The 16,215-nt window shown below is 38.9% G+C and overlaps 1 protein-coding gene across 5 annotated transcripts in view; it reads left to right on the forward strand.

Annotated features, from left to right (window-relative positions):
• fgf13a (fibroblast growth factor 13a) overlaps nt 1-16,215 on the forward strand; it is a 104,639-nt gene that overhangs the window by 59,759 nt on the left and 28,665 nt on the right. The window lies entirely within an intron of this gene.

The following is a 16,215-nucleotide window of genomic DNA, read 5'->3' on the forward strand; positions in this document are numbered from 1 at the left end:
TCCTACTGGTAGGACATGCCTGAAACGCATTTAGTAAGATGCTCCAATCACCTTAATTTGCTCGTTTTGATGTGGAGGAGCAGTGGCTCTACTCTAAACCTCACCCGAATGACCAAGCTCCTTGCCCTCTCTGTAATGGGCCCAAATAGGGTCTGCTTGTGTCATGAACTAAATATGACATCATCACAGCCCCGTCATAAATTATAATGGTATCGAGGGTACACCAGAGTTGTTACAGTTTTCTCCTAAATGATAGGCAATAAAACCAAACCTCTACATCAGCAGTGGTATACCAATAAAAGACGTGAAACGAAGGAAACGAACACATCATGAACACATCTCTTCTTCATCTTATCTTTTCTACTTGCAGTAGGATTTCCCTCTGTATAATCTGAACATTTATGAGATTCTGCATTGACATTATTAGAATTTTATTTTTAAAAACTTACATGATTGTGGTCACCAAGCTAGCTGTGTCATGTGTACAACGTTACAAAAATCGAGAAGTTCATGACAAGCCGAAATACGCCTAAGCAGAGCTTGCACCAGCATATGTGATGTTACTTTTGGCATATGCCACCATAACGGTGGGTATAATGGGCCCGCAGTCAAGCCACCCACTTCATGCCTTGTGTTGCATACAAACAGTGATATCATCACAGTTGTGTACCAGAGGGATTAATAATGTTTCTCTGATTCTGATTCAGAATGATAGGTATTGCCACTTACAGAGGTGGCAAAAGTACAGACTTTCTTTTCTTAACTACAAGTACAGATATTATTGTTAAAATATACTCCAGTAATAGAGGAAACTTCTTTACTCAAGTTAAAGTAAAAAAGTACCAGCTCTGAAATGTACTCAAAGTAAGAAAGAAAAAAGTAGCCCCTAGTAACCGTTTTTGAACCTTGTGCTATATCCATCCATCCATCCATCCATCTTCTTCCACTTAACCGAGGCCGGGTCACGGGGGCAGCAGCCTAAGCATAGAAGCCCAGACCTCCCTCTCCCCAGCCACCTCCTCCAGCTTATCCGGGGGAACACCAAGGCGTTCCCAGGCCAGCCGAAAGATATAATCTCTCCAGCGTGTCTTGGGTCTGCCCCGGGGCCTCCTCCCGGTGGGACATGCCCCGAACACTTCGCCCAGGACACATCCTTGTCAAATGCCCGAACCACCTCAGCTGGCTCCTTTCGATGTGGAGCAGCAGCAGCTCTACTCTGAGCCCCTCCTGGATGGCTGAACTTCTCACCCTATCTCTAAGGGAGAGGCCAGCCACCCTTCGGAGGAAGCTCATTTCTGCCGCTTGTATCCGCGATCTCGTTCTTTCGGTCACTACCCACAGCTCGTGGCCATAGGTGAGGGTAGGGACGTAGATCGACCGGTAAATTGAGAGCTTCGCTTTTACACTCAGCTCCCTCTTCACCACGACGGACCGGTGCAGCGTCCGCATTACTGCAGCTGCAGCCCCAATCCGTCTGTCGATCTCCGGCTCCCTTCTCCCATCACTCGCGAACAAGGCCCCGAGATACTTGAACTCCTCCACTTGGGGCAGGAACTCATCCCCGACCCGGAGTGGGCACTCCACCCTTTTCCGGCTGGGAGACTTGAATGCTCACGTGGGTAACGGCAGTGAGACCATGTGCTATATTAATGTAATAATAAAATATTATTAGTGTATGAGAATACAAATATTATTCTAATCTAAATTCGGATTCTAATCTGTTATGTAGGTCACATGCAGTAAAAGGTAATTTAAAAAAAACAAACTTTTTTCTTTTGCCTCCACACCTAAACAGTAAAATGAGAACAGCCAGGGTTTCAGCAGATTGGGGGAATGCTAGGATCTGTGTAGTGGCTCAGCATAGGGAAAAGAATTACAATTCACAGTCATTTCTAATGTGAGCCTCACTAGGTTTTCTTAGTGCACAGGATCAGCTGAACGGCTGCTCTTTGTGGATTTACACAACTGAATTTAACAACTTGATATTTCCTCTCCTTCTGTAGAGCTAGCTAGATGCTGAAGTACCGCAAACACAACTTACGGGCACCTCTACTCCTTCCTGCCCACTTTAACGCTATAAATGATACTGTTCAACCAAAAGTAGCGGGCCTGTTCTGAAAATGTAAGGAGTAGAAAGTACAGATATTTGTTTTAAAATGTAGGAAGTAAAAGTAAAAAGTTGCCAGAAAAATATATACTCAAGTAAAGTACCGATACTTAAAAATTCTACTAAGTACAGTAGTACTTCCCATTCTGGCCACTTAGACAAAACCTCCACATCACCTGTGGTATACGAGGAGAAGTCAAAACCAAAGTGTGCTTTCAAGGTCAGTTTGAGGACTTCAGCATCACCTAAATATTATAATTAAACTTTCTAGTAAGAGAAAATTTGTGCCTTAGAATAAATTTCTACTTTTTCCAGGACAAATGCAATTACCTTTCTCTTTGCAATTATCTGATGAATATTTCTCACTTCGTAAGTCTGATAAAACTTTTATTCTACGTGGATAAAATAGTTACATTCGTCTTTCTATGAGTCCAGAGAGGTGTCATTGGGGTTTCAACCACATATGCTGGTATAGATTGACTAGTAAATTAACAGCCTATGTTTCACACTCAGCTCTATCTTCACCACAGCAGACTGGTACAGTGACGCCACACCAATCTACATGCGACCCTCAAACATGAACAAGACCCAGAGATACTTAAATTCCACCATTTGGGGCAGCAACTCACTCCTAACCCATAGCTGGTGCTCCACACTTTTTTTGGGCTGAGAACCATGGCCTTAGACTTAAATCTTACAGACATACAAACCTAGAAATAAAATGGTCACATTTATGTTTTTACTCTCCAAATGGGTTTCAAAGTCATATACGTAAAAATAGTACGTATGTTCATGGAAATGTTTCTCTGATTTTGGCAGAAATATTAATGTAGCATTAATTTCTGGCACCTTTGAAGCTTAAGCTGAAAGCATAAACAATCAGCAGGAGCGGGAGTTCATTGCAACATTAACAAGAAATTACTCAGGAGACCAATGCAGAAAAGTCAAGTTGCCAGGCTTATTACATTCCATCATTGTCTATTTAATTAACATTTCTCTCTCCCCTGCACGCCTCAGTTTCTCTCCTCATGGCAATATCCACACAGAGTGAAATAAGACAGCAAATAACCGGGGCCATTCTGTTTAGAGATACAGTAAATTGCTTTGACATGAGTGGATATACAGTTCAGTACACAGTTTAAATATACATCATGTCATATAGTTAATCAAAATTTGTGCTGTGCATGCAACGGGAGGAGATGCATGTCACCCACAACCTCCCTTACAAACAGAAACTCTATTAAATAAATTAGAAAAGTCTAAGGCTAGATTTAAATCAAACAGAGTATGTGATAACTATAGGGCACACATCAAATGGAACACTGTACATTATATGTACAGTAGCATTTCAGCAAAGCTGCTCCCTGTTGATTGCAGAGAATTCTAACAGAGACTAGAAGAAAAAGTGGATAAGAGCAACATACTTTTGTGAGAAAAGGCTTTATTTTAGTCAGTATATGATATTTTTTTTCATATTGTGTAAATTAAAGTGAGGTTTGGCAAATAAAAGATGCTAAATCGTAATTAATTGACAAATACTAGTTGTTTATTTCATGCAGTCCAAGGACAGCAGAAACGGTCTGTTTTAATTTCTCACGTCTGTTTATTGCCCGGCACACATTAGTCGGTCTAATGAAGTCAGTAGTTCCCATCACTGCCTGACTTCTTCACCCAGCTTGACACTAATATCCCAGCTTATGTCATTAATGGACTTTGTTTTATTCACTAAAGTTCATGTTTGACTACAATCTGAGTCTAAACCACACACTAGAGGAGTCACGTTAAAGTAACTGTGACACAAGCAGTGTGTACATCTTTCTCAGAGTAAACAAGCATTAAGCTATTTAATGGGGGCAATGAGGCACGCTGCTGAGTCAGCACCACATTAATGAGAAGCGAGCAAATTAGCTTCTGACAGCTGCCAGGATGGAGATTACAGATATACACAAATTAGTGTCACTTATTGGAGAGAAGGTGAAGATGTTCAGTGGATGTAATATATTAACAGTTCAAAAACATTCTGTTTTTAAGTAGTATAACAGGCTGCTTCTGTGATGCTGTTGTGACCTTATCTACAACTACAACTGAAAAACTGTGCCTCTATACGACACAAGTTCATTCTCTTCCTTCTTGTATTGGTAAACATTGCACTTTATACAGATCATCACTTCTTCAGTTTACAGTGCCTTGCTATGCTAATAATATATATTTAAAAACTGGCAGTTGGTGATTTGTGAATTAAAAAATAAGTTGCTCTTGCCAAAACAAACAGTGCAGGGGTCGATTTTCTTAATGCACCTTAAATTGTTTTCCTTTTCCTTTTTTTTTTTTTTTTTTTTAGATAATTATGAGAAAATAAGCTATAACAGTTTGAGAGCCTTGCATCTTTGAAAGCGTTGTTGTTATTGATAGCAGCTGAGACTAAATTTAAATCCCACATTGGAATCTGAAGCAAAATACTCAAATGGACAATACATATATTCTAAATGGAGCCTGGATGGAAATCGTGTTTTTTTGTTCCTTTTTTTTGCTTTTATTTTACAATTTTTCTGCCACTACATAATAACCTCAAACAATACCAGTCAAAATCAATACACTGCACACTATACTGTATTTGGTCCTCTGCCAGCACTGCAGCATGGCACTGCTAGTTATTCAATAGCTTGTTCCCCTTGCCAAGTCATAGCACAGGGATTCACTGGTAGAGACTGCCCAACTGTCCTTATTGTGTCCATTTTTTCTTTGTGTTTACTCTTAGAGCTAAAACAAAAGTTAAATTACCCGTATCCTCCTAGATGTGAGACAAAAAACAAAAAATTAGTGTTTAAACCTTCTCCTTTTACCTACAGTTGTAGCTTTTTTCTTTTTTCCTTTTGCACCCACAGTAACAAGTTCAATAATTTTCTGTGGTGTTATTTAGCCCTCATTGACTCTGGCTTCAGCAAGTTTTTCTACATTCTATTATTGGTATGTAGAAATTATATACAGTAAATTATAAACGTTAGCTGTAGTTTTATATATAGTTAGTTACTGTTGTAACTGCAAAACAAAAACAAATTACACTCATAACATGAGTACATTAGTACTACAATCGCAACTTAAATCACATCTGCACCATGATCGCTTGAGAGGGATAAGGAGAGAAAGCGGATGTGTTGAGGGTGACCCCATGCTGTGGGATGTCATTATTTTCTTGGTAATAGAGCATATCCCCATGCCATCACGGGAAAGAATGCCAGGCTGCAGTATTCATGTGACAGTAACATGCATTAACCTGCCTCCAGATTTAATTGCTCATTAACTGAATGTGCCAGATTGTCCAGATTGTTCCAACCCCTTTTAACCTTTGATTTCAAGTGTCTGATAACCAAATGTGCTTTTTTTAAGCATGTTATTTAATATTATGTTTATATGCTTAAAAATATGCATATAAACATATATGTTTTAAAGGTCTAGTATTAGACAGGTTTTACTGCTGAGTTCAGACACTCAGCTGAATACTGAATAATAACTAAATAAACTGAGGTTGGATGCTTTTTCTTTCTGAAGGATCTGATCGGTATTTACAGAGTGAAATCATTTTAAAATATATTTATCAGAAATCATCAGTTGTGGCAAACTGATGACTGTCAAAAAAAGTGTGATTACCATTAAAGACACTAAAAGCTCCTAAGACCTTCTGATCTAATCTAATCTGCAGAAGCACTACACTACAAGTGCTGAAACATTGCAACAGCTGAGACTGAAAGAACAATAGACAAGTAGAGACGGTTGGAGGGTCATCTTGGGAGCTGGCGGGGTTATGTAAAACCCTTGAGTGTTTACTCTCAGGGGTACCAAGTAATGTGCCAGCTTGCCATCCAAGGCTAATATTGGGTAAGATTCATACAGACACCCAATTGTTCCCATCATGTCGCCTGCCATCCCCCTAAGATGACTTGGCAATTCCGTTGAGGCAGACAAAACCAGATTAAGGACTAGAAAAGTTTTGCTGTCCTTCACATACAGAGGGTGTACTATGTGTAGTGATATTGCCAAATGTTGCAGAAAAGTTGGTGCTGTAAGCTGACGTTTAAGAACATTTAATCAAAAGGGATTATAGGGAACTGAGACTTAAGCATTTAATGCAACCCCCATTTCACAATTTCTTTTGTTGTATTTTGGGGTGCTGCACAAATCTGAGACAGGTTGTTTGTTTACCTTCTTTTCAGTGGAGTTTATGTCTGGAAAGTGTTTAGAGCATTCCACAGTTGACATTTTAATTCCAAGTCAGCACAGTGTAGATATGACTATCTCCTCCAGAGTTTTGAGGAACCAGCTGTAGTTTTAAAAAAAAAGGCTTAAATTGTCAAATCATCGATTTAATCATGATACTGCATCAAACTGGGTGTTCACATTGGTATCCTAGACTTGTAGATATCTATAGATTTAGTGGTTGCATGCTACTTCAGGTTTAAGATGTTCAGTGCTTCTTAATTATGTGGTGTGTCTTTATAAAATAAACTCAGAAATGTAGGTAACTTGAAGGCCTTGCTATACAAACCAGTAGCCTTCAACATGTTTCAGCAGAGTGTAGTGCTCCTATGTCATTCAAGCTTGTCACCCCCCCCATTGCTCCTACATACAAGCACATAACCTCTGTCAGGTATCTTACATCAGTATGCTGTGAAGTCATTATTGAAGCCTGAAATCTAATTTTCCAGTAGGCATGTAAGTCACCAAGAGGGACAGGTCAGTGCATTGGACTGAATAAACAGCAGCACAGAGATGTTGAATCTCTTTGGATGTGCTTAACCTCAGCTGTCAAATGCTGACCAAATAATGCAGGATTCAGATGTGCATGCAAATACATATGTGCAGACATCAAAGACAGACTGGTCAACCAAGCTTTGTCTTGCTGAGGCAACCCAGTGCAGACTTCTGCCATATCCCCCCAAAGCCTTCTCCGAGCCTTAGTGCATTCTGCTGTTGCTTCATTGACCCGCCAGCTGCATTTTGCCTTACCTCCCCCCGCTCCCAGAACCACATACAGCACAGCATCTGCCTCCCAGGATTTCTACAATTGTTTTGCAAGCTGTGTTGCACACAAGTTGAGCCCTCCCATCCAGCATCTACAGTACAAACAGTACCAGTTTTTAGAATTACAAAAAAGGAAAGAAGGAAATGTTAAAACTTAGTACCGTTTTACCTTCCATTATTCAACTAGAATCCATCCACTTTTGTTTACTATTTGCAGAGGGCTTAGTCATTCATCGTATGTGAATGAGGTTAATAAAGATTCAGTGCTCCTCCACTAATAATAGCTTACATTACTTTTTGTTAATGCAGGAAGTGGGACATGACCTCACCACTCTCTCACCGCCTGTTTTTTCTGTATCTGAACAGGAGTAGCAAAAGCTGTAACTGTTTGCATTAACGCAGGTTGGTAGTACATTGATAAATATCCAATCGGCTAGTTTTTTTGTGTACAAGTGGGCACTGTTTGCAGCCAAATCAACTGAGAGGCACCGCTCGTGTATTGTAATAACATGAGTGCTTCTTCTGTGTATGATGAATAGTAGGTATGATGAGTGTACGCTTTGCTTGTCCCTATTGATGTGTGTGAGTAGGATGTCACAGGCCACAGAATGATGTAATGGGTAGCAATCACATAGACAGTGAGGCAGTCCATCAGCAGCACTGAACATCACACATAAACCATCACCACATCAGGCCAGTCCAACAAAACATCCCTTCCCTAATCTGCTACGACTGCCAAAGCGTTGGTTAATATGTTATAATCTCCTGATGTTATCTCCTCAGTTGCAAACACACACATTGACCCAGGATGATGGTGCATGTCGCAGGTCATGCTAAGATTCTCCAGTGGCCTTTTCCCCATGGTCTGTGCTACAAATATGATTCAGCAGTACTAAGAGACTTCTTATTAATATAAGAGCATGTTGAGTGAAGTCAGGCCAGCATGTCATTGCTACCAAATAGTCTAATTTATAGTTCTTAGAAAACAATACTTTGGGAAAAATTGTGAACAGCTAATTATTAGTGTAGCTTTAGCACACATAAGTTTGTCCTTTATTATTTAACACATTTTTTCTGATTCTTTAGAACAATTCACACTTAAAAAACATGCTATCACCCTTAAATCTGCTTTATTTTGACACTTTTGTTCAGGTTTAAAGGTTGCTAAAAACTCCTTACTTGACCACTCAGCATGTAATGTAAAAAATCTTGTCTGAAGACTTTGGTATGATTCTCCAAATCTAATTCTGTTCTTTGATATATGCCTGCTTCAGACCACAGAGCACCACTGCTGCTTTAGTGTTTTGTTTTGTTCCATCTTTTCTGTGTAGGGTTCCTCCCACCAGTATATGTCAAACACTAGCCCACTGCCATTCATTTTCATTATGCTTACATTGATTTTTCTATGTGCTAACTTCACTAACAGGAATGGGGGTATGGAACTGAAAGCTGAGAGACTCTGTGTTGGATAGGGAACATGACCTATTTACCCACCCACTTCCATCAGTTGACTCATGTCCCCTGTCATGTCATTTTCAGCTTAGTCAATCTGTTCCTTCTAACGCTTTTAAGTAAACTGAAAAAATCCATCCTAATCTGACACCGTGCAATCACACTGGCATGTTCACATACATTCGGATCTTTTGTAAACACTATCATAATTTTAATAATAATTGGGATGCCATATACAGTACAACCACTCATCACTTACTGTATGCACGACAAGAGCCATTCTTTTGATCTTTCCTGTCTATGAACCTTAATGAGGTTTCATGACACGCCACTGCACCGCAGCTTCCCCCCAGGGAAATGAAAAACCAAGACCTTTCATGAGGACATGTATCAGGTGCATTAGAAACCCAGAGTGCGTGGCCAGACTAAATTGAGCTTCATATTGTTCACATCCAGTTCGCTGCACTGCACATTTGACCTCATTGCATAATGTTCAGTTATTCTTGATGCCAGTTAGTGGGGTTTTCTAAGGACAGAGACCTGATTAATGCTAAAAAATCTCCTTGCAGGCAAATTGACAGATAGTGAAATAAAAGAGTTCCTTAATAACTTCTGGAAAAAAAGTGCAAAGAAGGTGGGAGTGTACATTGAAAATGGTATACACAGAGCTGTGAAGGAAGCAAAAGAAAAGAGGGACGTATAAACACAAAACACAGTTACAAAATAAAACTCAAACTTATAAAAACAGAGACAAGTTGCCACAAAATGACAAAGATACAGACAATTATCAGTGTTCTTCCTTATTAAAAAACACAAGACAAGAAAACATTTTTATCTCAAGTAAGAGTTAATCTTTTAATTTACAAATCGCGACACGATATTAGGTGTAAGTGTAGTTTTAGCTTAATCAATAGAAATGTTTTTGCTTTCATCATCTGTTTTTAGACAGAGCCCATCCTTCAAGAAAATAAATGTGTCTAAAGTTAGCAACTCTTAAAAGAAGGAAGCATGACCTTGAGCTCTGCCAGACTCTGAGCTTTTCTTTGTGTCTCCATCAGTAAGCAGACAGTTTAAGCCAGCCGGTGTCTGAGATGATGCTTTTAATCATACTCCATACTCATCCTTGATGTGTCGTACTGGAGAAAAAACTATGTAGGACAACATCACTTCACTTACAGTATTCTGGGACTAAGACTGCTCCTACTTGATGGGGTATAATTAGCATGAAGCTTTTTATACAAACTTTCAGAAACTCTGCAACATACATCCTCGAGTTCTCTATATCCTCTTTCAGACACGCGCTACTCTCTATTGATCGGCTAAAAAACGTCTTGGTTGGTTTCATATCTCAATGAGCACCATGGTCACTGTTCCATAGAAATAGCAGTTAATGATATATTTATGTTCATCCAACATGTAGTATGAAAGCTGTAAATCTCATGCTCTATAAGTCACTTTATGTAATGTGCAATTTTGCTTATTTGGGAAATATCATGTATGTACAGTACGGTGGCTTACCCATCACTTTAGAAGACGAGTGAAGCCACTAATATTGCATATCCCATGTTTGATACCAGATGTCCCTCTTCACTTTGACAGGAGCCCATTTTCAGGGTACTGAAGGGGAGATTAGCTGAAAGAAAATCAAAGTGTTTTAGTCATTTATTTTCTTTCCATCTTCTCGTAGCTGTCTCATCATGATGGATATTGCCCAAGGGCTTCGACTGACTTATCTAGCTATGATTCACCCATGTGACTGTTCAACCATCCGTTTTGGCAAGGGAGCATCTCCTGCACTTGATTCCCTCCTCCAGCTAACTCCTGTTGTGATGCTGGCAAGGACAGATGCTGGACTTTGTTCTGATAACAGGCATTTAGAGACTCCTATTAGTTTTGGCCAGCTAGAAGTATATTCAAGTTGATGCACATCTAAATCATGGTGTATAATCTTTTCTTCCTAGTACCCTGCCTTAAATGGCCAACTGAAAAGCAATGTGGAGTTAAGTATTAATGAAAGAAAAAAAAGACTTAAAAATAATATATGGTATTTTATATTAATCTAAGCCTGTGATTTGCTATGAACTTGGTCCTCCACATTCCTCTGGAGCTAAACTTTATTTCATATAACCTGACCTGAGTGCAGCTTATTAAATGATTATTGTATTATAGCTTTATTTTTGTAAGAACAGTTTCTGCAGTTTTAACATTCACAGTCACGTTGCTTAGGACTCCGTGCACAGCAATCTGTCACTGAAGCTTTTAAGAACCTCTCCTTTGCCTCCGGCAGAGTTAGTTATGATTCAGCCATAATTCACGTGGGACCTGAAAACTGCAGGGTCATGCAATGCATGACTCATCTACATACACTGCACAAATATGTGCCAGCGTAAAACATAGATGCTACATTTCAATTTACATTTTTCATACATCCTACTTTTCTGCAAACCTGCTTAGAGCACCTTGAGGGTCAAATAAGGCATGCCAGAGCTGGTTAATGAGTTTTTTTATTGGCATGATTTAACTCTAAGGTCTTCAGGGTCTGTGACTTGGAGATTTTTTAGCAAATCATCAGCAATCATCCTCATCTTTGAAGTCCGAAAAGAAGTAAGGGTAAGAGGACAAGAAAACTGGTAGTCTCTTTAGCTAATCATTTCATATTTACATATGTGCTGAAATAATGAGGGAACATTTGCCCCATTAGTCATCCAGAGCAGGATGCTGCTATTTCTTACACCATGACAGAGATTTTGCCACATCATTACAGCCTAGGAACCTTTACACACATATTGTACACACATACGCTCAGACTGGAACAGAGGCATGTGCTCACATTTTGAGACACAATAGGAGCAAAGGTCAGAGAACATGAAAGCCCTGAGTATGCTCCCAGCGAAAGCTGTCACTTGTTAATTTGTCTAAATGTAAATTAACAAGTGACAGCTACAGTCAGAGATGTTTAAACAGATCCAACAGTGTATTCTTTGTATTATTTTGTGTTTTTTCTTTTGTGAAGTATATCAAACATCTGTAAAGGACATGTTATGTCTAAACAAACATATATTTGAATGAAAGGCTGTAATTGACTCTAAACATAGAATATTTCTTCTCTACAAATCAGACAACTAAATGAGTTAAACACTAACACTTAAAAAGCAGAAAGATGGCCTAATCTCTGTGCTGTTTGTACCATCATAATGGCAGCATTTCTTATATTCAATAGTTAATATAATTTAAATACTTAATTAAATAACATCACAAATATCAATGTCATATTATTTGAAAATCACAATTACAATCTTTGTCTAATTTTATTCCTCACGTTTAGCTGCAAATTTTCAGAATGCAAATAAACATCTAAATGATGGCAATTACCCAGGAGTGAATCTCCACATCTATCTGTATTGCTATCAAACAAACAGGCACAAAGTGTCTGGCAGAGTGCTCAGGTCCTATGTCTCACTGCCATATTTAGCTTCCATTGATATACGAATTAGAATTATTTTCCTGTCACTTGGGTACAAAAAAGCTTAGTAGTCATCTGTGTGAGAAGAAATATGGCAGCGCTAATCAGCAGATAAAGACTTTGAAGATGGTTGTTGTACAAAAGGGGAGAGGTTAGCTGACAAATGCCAGGCATTCCGTCTGTTCCTAATTAGCTTTAGCATTTAAAAGAGAGGTGGAGATGGAACTGGTGATTTAATGAGAAGCAGACTTGGAAAAAGCTCAGAGATGATCTTCTTAATGCCTTTTAGATGTTTAAAAATATATATTTTATCGTATTTTCACTCCAACTAAAAGCAAACATACCTTGTCAATTAATGTAAATTACTTAAAGACAGTGAAAAAGGCGCTTGGGTCTATAAATATTTGGACTACGACACCATTTTAATAATTCTAACGGAGGTGCAAACTTTTTCAAATTGCATCAGCTGTTTAGGCATTACAGCCACTGTGGAAATGTTTTAGCATATAAGCTTGTGAAAAAATAGATATTGGTTCCCATGGTGGGGCTTTAGACATGATCCTGAATCATCCACGGGAAGGAATAATAGATTGTCCTCTAGTTTCAGTCTACCGACTCCTTGGTTTCATACAGTGAGCACAGCCCTCTGGTTCAGAAAGAGTTGGAGAGATCACGCGATTATTGCTATGGGTCTGCCAGTCACCCATGACTGACTTGTAGAACCATGCTCTACTGAAACATTGAGTGAATGATAGTTTTCTGTAAAACCCAACCCCCATTCTCTCTCTCACTGTCTCTCTTTCACACACACACACACACACACACACACACACACACACACACACACACACACACACACACACACACACACACACACACACACACACACACCCTATTACGTATGTGCGGTCTCCATGGCAATGCGTGGTATCACTATGGCACTGGTGGCCTAGCATGCTGCAAGCTGCTGTTGGAGTGGAGTGACTGTTACCCACACGCACGCAAAGAGCAGAAAGCCAGGAGAATGTTGCCAAAGAGCTAAATGATTAGAGCAGCAACCCTCTGAGCTTATGAGACTGTTCCTGTCTCCCTTATAATGTTTCACTTAATCCCCTCACGCTGTACAAAAAGGTTAAATATCCTCTTATTGCCATTTGAAATGGTGCGTGAAGATAACAATTTACTTTGACATTAAATATCTTTATACAGTCAGTAGCACATCGTACCATGCAACTTTGCCCACTATTAAACACCACTGGCAAGGTTAACCGCTGTAGTTTTTTCAGTGTTTGCCCTTGGAGGCCAATTTTCTTTCACAATTTGAAAAAATGATTAAAAGCTAGGTGTTATCATGACAGCCTTGGGTTATTAAAAAGATGAGATAGCTTTAATTGTTGGGTGATATTTAATAATATAAAGGTTAACACAGCACTCAACCTTGGGAATACACACGCTATCTTCTAGTTTTCCTCTGATGTTTAACCCTTTTTTGCCAGAGATGATGGAGCACTAGGGTGACCCTTTGGGTTTCTTTTGTGGTTGCTGGACAGTTACATGTATACACAGGACAAACATTCTTGCCCCCCCCCCCCCCCCCAAGTCCTGGCTTTTAAACATCTTTTATAGTTTAAATGTGTCTGCATTATAAGTAAAGATAATCTAGATATTAATGTAAACATTTACGTATATTACAGAAAATTAAAGGAAATGGGGAAAAAGTATGCTGTATGTTTTCTGTTCTAAGATTCTGGTGCAGGCAGACTACCCTATAGACTCTGCATTACTACAGTTGTGACAGATACTATCAAAGTTGTATGTTTTTAGCTATTTTAAGCTATTTTCTCAGTCTTCCTTTGTGTATGAATGCATGTGTGTGGGCAAAGCAGAGGCAAGGTGCCCCAGGGAGGTTACAGTAGACTGGCATTCTGGGGCACTACAATAATTAATGTACCCAGGGCATACTGCTACACAAGCATCCAAACACATACACAGACAGACAGCTTCTGTGTTTGTGTGTGCCCTTGTGTTTTACTGACTTGTCTTATTTACTGTGTCTATAGGTGTTGTTTACAGAGGTCACTCTGTTTCTTTCTGTTGTTGAGAAAGGAACAGATTTTGCATTTGGACAAAAGCCAGAGATTGCTGTGTTATCGCCAATCTGTTGATTTTATGACAGCATAATTCATGAGAGCAAGACTTCAAATGAGCACAGTACAGCTATATTGCACTTTTGTCCTACAAAAAAAATATTTATATATATACAGTATACAAAGACAAAAGTGGAGTAGAGGTATGTTTTATTCTGAAATATCTTCTCAAACAAAAATGATGGATTCAAGATTTAAAGAAGCATTATAAAATATAACTTTATTTTATTGTTAGCATTGTTTATTGTGCCACTGCACATCCCCACACCCAATCCCACCTTTCCTTCATAGAAGGGCTGCTACAAAGATAAGCACTACAGCAAGAGGGACCTTCTTTGTATCTCGTGTGCTTGTACACAGCAGCTCGACTCTCATCACCTCACTCTGTCTTGCTAACTGTCAGTGATAAATCCAGTCATCTCCAGATTTGCAACACTGTTTGCTTGAGTGATGGTCTGGCTTTATCAATAGTAGGACAACTGACGCAAAACGTGAGATTATTGGTGAAAGCTGCTGTTCTGTGTTTACCCATGGGCAGAATTAGAGGCTTTGGATAGTACCAGATGTGGGTAATGTATGCTGCATTGTATAAATAAGATTGGACAGAGTTTTAATATTCCCCTTTCCCACTGTGATTGAGTTGTTTTTATGGCACGTACAATACTGTGCATATTAATATTCAGCAAATCTCCTAAACATACAGTATATTGTAACGTTTCACTTATAAACTACTCCTATTTAACTTGCAAGAGTCACAGACCATGCCAAGTCCGATCAGCTTAACTAGTTGCTTCATTATTTAGTTAGTCCTTTGTCGCGTACAGTATTACAAAGTAAAGTAAGTAAAGTAAAGATAAAAATCACAAAATGCTTCTTGACAACCACAGCATAGCTACAGTATGTTAATTCACATTTTCAACGTAAAATATTTCTTGTCTGTATCTGTAATTCTGTTGTTTAAAAAGCTTAGCCTTTCAAGTGAGGAGGAAGGAAATGAAAGGAAATATGAAAAGTATGCAGAATTGATTACAACAGCCAATATTTGGTTTTGCATTGCGATATTAATCACAGTGAAAATGTCCCCTACAGCTAGCATACATTATGGTGCAAACTGCTATACAGATAATGACCCTCTAAAGGGTATTTGTTACTGATATAATATGTTAATATTATAATTATATTTTGTTAGCAGTCCTATACTGTTAGAACATGCGAGGTTAAAGGTTAGTTTTGTTTCTAGACCATTATATTGAGCTATCTATGAAGCACATTGAAGATGGTGAATGGAAAAATTAAATATTTTCAACTCTCACCCCATTTGAGCCCCTCTCTTGTAAATCAGTATATTGTAACTGAGTGCGAACAATTTACAGTTATCTATCAAAGCAATCAAAGTGATTACCTAATATGTATTGTGCAAGTTTTCCTTCTTTTTCTCAAACAATTCTCAATCAATCGGACGTGGACACAGGGTTGTGGGTTTACAGTGGTTTTTGGGCCTAGGACACATCAGATTCTTTGGGCTCTCTAGGTTGCAAGGTGGTGCCCCTGTGAATCCATCTTGTTCAGAAACGTCCAGACTAAGTTGGGATCTGGGGGGTTTGGAGGCTGGATCAATTCCTCAAGTCGCTTCAGAGCTATTTTTGTAGTGTGATGGCACATTTTCCAGTTGGGAGAGGCTGTTCCTGGGAGTGCTTTTATCATGGTGGGTGTGCTTAGTGTGCACGAATGTTCTAGTGGGTGGTACGTGTCAAACTCACTAATATCCATGTGAATTATGGTATCCAAGCTTTTCTAGCAGACCACTGTAATGTAACACGGTTATAATTGTTTCACTCCACCTCCCAGTAAATATATATTTTCTGATTCAGGGCCCACAAAACCCCTGAAATCTATTTATATATGAATTTCATTAGGGAAGACTTACTATGATTTTTTTCATTTTTTTGCACTCTTGACCTTGATGATTTGTTTGTTTCGCCATGTTGGTGTTAGGTATTTCATTTAACTAAATAATCTGTAGTAGC

The sequence above is a fragment of the Rhamphochromis sp. 'chilingali' genome (genome assembly GCF_963969265.1).
Source record: "Rhamphochromis sp. 'chilingali' genome assembly, chromosome: 13".
Classification (NCBI taxonomy): Eukaryota; Metazoa; Chordata; class Actinopteri; order Cichliformes; family Cichlidae; genus Rhamphochromis; species Rhamphochromis sp. 'chilingali'.